Source organism: Platichthys flesus, chromosome 10 (genome assembly GCF_949316205.1).
Source record: "Platichthys flesus chromosome 10, fPlaFle2.1, whole genome shotgun sequence".
Taxonomy (NCBI): domain Eukaryota; kingdom Metazoa; phylum Chordata; class Actinopteri; order Pleuronectiformes; family Pleuronectidae; genus Platichthys; species Platichthys flesus.
Genome location: NC_084954.1, coordinates 10990282 through 10997124, shown reverse-complemented (window position 1 = coordinate 10997124; position 6843 = coordinate 10990282). Strand labels below are relative to the sequence as shown.

General features: G+C 46.0%; 1 long non-coding RNA gene across 1 annotated transcript; it reads right to left on the bottom strand.

The window, feature by feature from the left end:
- Positions 1-329: 329 nt before the first annotated feature.
- Positions 330-3381, bottom strand: LOC133962101 (uncharacterized). Its single transcript, XR_009922078.1, has 4 exons — positions 2724-3381; positions 2445-2637; positions 2258-2328; positions 330-1212 (listed from the first exon to the last, which is right to left on the bottom strand). It is a non-coding gene; the product is annotated as an uncharacterized LOC133962101 (long non-coding RNA).
- Between the last annotated feature and the right edge of the window lie 3462 nt (positions 3382-6843).

The window sequence follows — 6843 nt, the reverse complement described above, 5'->3', positions numbered from 1 at the left end:
GATCCCTCCAAGTCTCTATAGTATTAAGAAACCACATTTAGAGTCAGATCATACAGAAATGGGATCCTGGTAAACTGTGTGTGTGTGTGTGTGTGTGTGTGTGTGTGTGTGTGTGTGTCTTCATGCATGTGAGCCATCTTGTGTTGTAATAACTTTACTGAGAGACTCTGAAACTCCCCATGAGCCAAAATAATGTAAATGATTTCCTGATGTTAGAGTCATCACCCCTGTGATTAGACACCCTGAATCAAGATCTCAGCTTTATAAACTGCCTGGATCGTCCCATGAGCTTATTGCAAAACACAAAGTGACACAAAGTGACGACCATTCCATTTTATTGGTTTTACAGTATGAGCACAACAGCTCTTGTCCTCCAGCTGGAAGAGGTATTGCAGAAAGACATTCAGTGTACGTTTTAATGCCAACGATACATCTGTATCTTATCAAGTAATGTTCTCATCAAGTTTTTTGCCCCAACATTTCATATAATACTGTTATTGCCCATTGGGGGTGAGTATGTTGTGTCAAACAGAATCAAATGCTCGGTTACTTTAGCTCAACATGACGAGTGCAAGAAATGTCAGGAAGCTGTGGTTTGGTTTGGAAACTGTGGTTCATCTTAAATTCTGCATCATTGTCATACTTTTCTCCGCCCTTTCTGTTGTATGGCTCAGTGATCCGTGATCCTATTTCAGATAACTTTTTTCTTAGCTTGAATTAAGTCTGATTAACTGGAGAACAGATTGATTCATAATTACATGAAATGGACTGATTTGATTTTCACATACATATTTAAATTTGCTGAAATCAAACTCCAAGCGAATCAAAGTCATGCTTCCATCTTTCGGTCTCTTTCAATGATTTCCCGCTGTTGGTTCCAGGTAGGGTGTCGCTAGCCACGGCACAGAGACCCTTATGCTACCTTGTCTCGTGACATAATTTCCACTCATCCGTTTCGTCTCCCCTGCTCCAGCTGGAGCTGGATGGAGGACCTCAGCGAGGCCTCAGCGCTGGTATTAATTTCTTGGGCCTGTTGGCGTCCGTCCCCTGGCGGATCAGCGCCAGCTCCCGCCCCAGCCTCAGCCCGAGCCCCGGCTCTGGTTCCATCTCCATGTAGGAGTGTTACTGGAAAGCTGGCCAGTGGGATTTGGCTCTGATAATCATTTCGGGCTAGACCTGCCAGTATCTGTAGCAAAGCTTGCAGGAGATGGGCTATTAGTATTCAGAGAAGACAGATGTGAAGAAAAAAAACATCAGTATTTAGAAAAAAAGGGCTCTCATCCTGGAATCATACATCATCTTCAGAAACCTGTTGTAAAAAAACTTTTCCTGTGGCCCATTCTTCTACAATACGGCTTTATAGCTTAATACCAATATGGTGTATGCGTTTGCGGAATTTCAGTGAGGTTTCCAAGACTTTGAGCAATTTATTTTTGCAAAGGGCTGCTTCCAATTGCAAACAGAAGGAAAAGCTGAATAATGAAGTGGAACTTTTTAGTTGTTCTGCTTGAGATAAAGCAATAAAGTTTACATATTGTTTCATGTTTAGTGCATCTTCCACTTACGCACCGTAAACTTGAACACGTGAAGAACACTCACGGATAAATAAAAACACATTTGATGATCCATATCCAGTGCTCAAATGTTGGAATGTAGCCTGTGTACTCCAGCCACTTTGGATTATGTTACCGTAAGACATGGATTCCAGGCAGAACACTGTGCAGTGGTTTATTTCTTTCAAACAGGCAAAAATAAGCTATTGGCATCTCTGTGTGGTCAGAAACCTTCAGATAAAAAATTTTCAATTGTGAGCATATTTTTGTAGTTGCTGTTTGTGTCATGAAAAAGTTTAAAGTTCTTATCTGTTTTATTCTCTTTGCTCTCAATGAAAAACAGCATCTTTCCCCCGTAACAGCAGATGCACTAAATCGGCAAATTGTATATTAGTTGTGATGGTGTGTGAGTAAGAGGTGGTCAGACATATTCCCACTGGTTCTCACTCTTCTAGTCCGAGGATTCCAATGGCTTCATGGGATGCGGCACAGTTTTGGTGGCCTGTTAGTGAATGTTTAACGTTGAGTACCTTCCCTCTCTTTATGAAACCAAGATGCAGAATGATTAAACCATGGCTCCGACAGTCATTACAACGAGGCGGACTTGGCCTGGAAAATCTTTTTTTTCCCTTCTCCTATTTAAATGAACTTTTTTATGAGCAGGCTGATTTACACTATTTTCTCAGCTCGACGTGTTGGCTCACCCAGTCCACGATGTCCATTTGGTTTTGGTCCTGGATCCACCAGCAATCCCTGTAACCCTTACAAGTATTTTCTTTTTGTAGAGCAGGGGAGGCACACAAGACACAGAAAGTGGAAAATTTAGTTTTGAAAACCTGAGAATCTCCTAAGAATAGCAAGAGCCAAACCCATCAATATTGCAAAACTTACTTTATGTAGTATGGCAAGTCTTTTTTGCATCCTTCAGAAAAACCATACATCAGATTTACTTTCTTTTTATTGAAGCTATCTGTGCATGAACGCTCACAACATGACTTGCCGACCTCCATCATGATGCCCATGAATCTTCTCCTTCCTGGACTGAGAACTCCTGAGAGCTTTCTCCACCAAGCTGTCGTCCCTTCTGTAAACACAAGTAGAATACGGTGTGTGTGTGTACGGATGGGGTTATTCAAAAGCTGTTCCACTTGCATGGCAACGCCTCATTACCCATACTGCCTCAGTCTTCGCCCCGAAGTGGGGTGAGGCTCCTCTCGCTGGGCCCAGTCGTCAAGGTGACCCAACATGCCCCAGGATGGCAGGCAGGCAGACAGGCTGGGAGAGCGGGGGCTGTTCCCTCTGCCTTGATTGTACCGGGGCCACCGTATGCTAGCTGGTACACTAGGCCCTGGGTAGTTCCAGACTGCCACGTGCGTCCCGGTGAGCAGGCAGCTGATCTCATTTTTCAGCCCACAGCTGCCCCAACATCAGGACCAGGTGAAGGTGACCTCCCTTGCCTGTTGGAGTGCCTCTTAAAGTGGCGAGGTGCAGTCGCTGCTGTGCCAAATCCCAAATTATCCCAACTTCTGGTGATGTAACATTTTGTTGTCGCTTTGATTTGAGGTCAGAACAAAGATAAGTTATTGAAATCAACACTGGCATCTGCCGTGATCGGGACTTGTGGCCACAAATGCGGCAGTTAGTCGTGGAGGTGGTGTAGCAGGCGGCATGCTGGTGGAGCTTCTCTACCCTGCACCAGCACGCGCACGAGTAAGCTCAACGTGTCTGTGTATCTCGCCCTTTTATCTCTGCAGACATCCATCTCTATCTCTCGCTCATTCTCACTCACTCCATCCGTCCGTCTATCCGTTCCTTCCTCTCATTTCTCTCTCCCTCCCGCCCCTGTCTCTTCCCGTCACCCCCCCCCCCCCCCCCCCCCTTCTAACACAGGACAGATTGGGAAGCCGTGATGGCGGCACAGAAGTTGAGGGAGAAGCTATTTATCCCAGACGGATCAGGAGGTGTGTGACGGAGGTGTGGACGGTTGCTGCAGGTCAGTGACGTTGGCAGGCGCCAGGCAGGCCGGCCCACATGGCTCGGGGACTGTGGGACTACAGACAGATGGCACCTGGTGGGTGACAAACAATTAACAAACCAACAAGAATAGCTGGATCGGCAATATACCCACAAGCACAGGAGATAGCAAGAGAGCGGGTGCATCTGTGCTCTGAACACTTTTACTCTTTACTTTTCCTCTTCCCGAGTCTTGTTTGGTATAACAGTTGCAATTCACCCATGTGTCTTTCTCACAAAAACACTCTTGTTGTCACGTCGCTATAGAACAGTCTAAATAAAGCGGTGTTGAACATATGCAGCCAGCATATGTTTCTGTTTATCTCAGTGCAGTTTGGAGAGTGTAGCAGTAGGTTATTTAAATGTACAGCCCAGTGAAACAACACATTTCATACACAATTAAATGTTAAGAAAAAGTTAGACACTGTCATCTCAAGTTTTTGTACAGCAGCAGCAGCAGCACTATCACTGATGTGTGCTGTTTGCATGTGCATTGTTGTTTTGTAAAATTCACGCTGGGCCTTTACACAGTGTGTCTGTTTGAAAGTGAGCATGGTGGCCGATGGTATTTCTCTGCATAACTGCATCCAAATGTCATCCTGATAGGGTGCTTCCTCACTCCACGCCCACCTACTGTCCAGTGAAGATGTCCTCTGTTGGTCATAAACTAGAAAAATCTGCAATTTTGTAATCTTTGTCAAGAGTGAGGAGAGACAGATTATTATCCGTACCTAACTGTGTGTGAGTAAACGCCTGTCATCCGGGAGAATTACTGCTTTGGACTTGGATGGGTTCTAGTGTGTGTGTGTGTGCGTGTGTGTGTTGGTGTGTACGTGTGTGTGGACACATCTGGAGTCTAGACTCTGTGACTCTGTGGGCAGGGTCCTATCTCCGAGCAGCATCGGGTCCGGAGACCGGCCCTGTTGACATAGGTGGCACACACATACCGGCATCTGTTTCAACAGTCAGTTCTCTCACCAAATATCCCACTACCACCACCACCACCACCACCGCCCACAGACCCCTAATACACACACACACACACACACACACACACACACAAACACACTGCTGGACACTTTTATTCTCCACTCAGGAATGGACCGAGGGAGGAGGGCACAGAGACGGGTTGAACATGAACAAAGTGGCAGTACTGGGGCAGAGTATAGAGCTGAACCCACAGAGGACTCTGTTAACCAAAAGCAAATGCTAGTTCTCAGAATCAGGACTGCAAATCTTCAAATCCTCTTCATTGATGCGTCAGGATATTCAGACTTGGAGGAGAGGACAGCATGTGTGTGTGTGTGTGTGTCGGTGTGTGTGTGTTTTATTGTCTTTTTCCTCCATACTGGTGTGTGTGGTAAAGTGTGTATTTTCATGTGTAATAGACAACGTATAATGAATTTCCTCTTGTGGAGTTATGGTTAATCATGAAAATGGCCTCGCGGTAATGTCTGTGGATGCGGGGGGGGGGGGGGGGGGAAGGCTGCATTTCAGGGTGTATGCTGAAAAGCCTTTAGCACTTCCAGCCATTTTATTAGCCCATATCAGAGAACTGCCACTTTTGATTTACATCTATGTCAAAACACACAAATACACACATGCACGCATCCACAAACACACACACAGCATGATGTGCTTCAATGTGCCTCCATAAACAAATAACATAAGAGAGCATAGGACAGAAACATGACAGTGGATCAGCCATTAAGATAGAATGACAGAGGAGACTGACGGATACAGACAAACAAGGACCAGATGCATAGAACAAACTTAAGTGAGTGGGAGCCAGTCAGAAGGATCACTGCAATACTCTGTAGCCAGTTTACATAATGGCTTGACATATTACCGGGATAAACACAACGATAAATCTTGGTCAGAGGCCGACATGCAAAGAATGCCAGTTGCAAACGGCTTTTCACAGTAGGAGAATAAACATTGATAAGACTGTGGGAATAATCACAAAGACGCTTGGTGCCCGGTGCGTGTGTTTGCACGCGCACTAACACACACACACACACACACAAACACACCTGTGCACACGCAGAGTCAACACTGAGAGGCAACAGCAGCGCCTACAGTGCAGCCACTTGGATTTCGTTGAATACAATCTGCTGAGGAGAGGGTAGAAAGCAGCTCATAGTCAATACATGAGTCTGTTTCAATAGACAGAGTCCAATTTTCACGCTAACACCTTACGTCCAGCCAATGGGATTTCTCATAGGGAACCGAGTCAGGACAAGAATCAAATCAATGAAGATGAATGAGCTTCTAGTAAGTAAAGAAAAAAAAAATCAATATTCATATACACTTCTCTATAGAGGAGGTCTAAGTGTGCTTAGAATCAGTGTTCATGCGTCGCCAAAATGATGATGAAAACCAGGCGCCGATCTGAAATGCATGAGGCAAGTAGACACCTGCTAATAGAATCGGAGAAATAAATCTTCCTGCCACCTTCTCTACCTTCAAGGAGCCTCCCGGTCGATAAGGGACAAAGATTGGGTTGAACATTGATTTTCCAGAATAATTGCTATTCTCTTAGTAGGGGGGACTCAAGTGTCTCCAAGGCCTTTTCTTATTACGGCTGCTGGCTGCTCCAATTTACCTGCCCAGAGAAAATGCATTGAAAGGGCAGAGCCTTTGGCCCCTGCAATCATCACGGCTGTGAAGCTTCTAGTGGATAGGATTAATGGTTGCCGGGCAGCATTCGGTGGATTTATAAGGTTTGACCTTTTACGACACAAGACCCGAGGCGTAAACGACCTCTTTTCACCGTCTCGTTGAAACCCTTGTGTGCATCTTTAATTTTTGCAGGTTGACGTTGTGCAGGCTCGTGCAGCACAGAGCAGGTCACATGGCCGCCGCTGCGCTCCTTCTGTCTTCATTGCAGGAAATTTGACAGCCTTCACTTCTCGCGCTAATGTGACAGATACTGACACGAGCCGGCTCCCCTTGTCGACAGCAGCCCGTCGTTATGCTGCACGCGTGTCATCACCACTTGGATACCCAGAGCTCCTGCAAGCGGCAGCAAACAGGCAGTTTGTAAGGAGGGGGGTTAGTCGTCTGAGCTCGATTCTCCCCGCATAGCTCAGCCGGTATCTGGTCAGACCCTCCTGTGGCTGAGCCCGTCCCTTTGTAGCGCTCGGATAACAATAACAGCAGCCGTGTATCTGCAATAACAGCATCGCACTGCAGCCGGTAATGTGTACAGCCTGAACCAGACATGGTGGGCAAAATGATGGTGGGAAGCATTAGAAAGACAGTTACAAAACGGCCA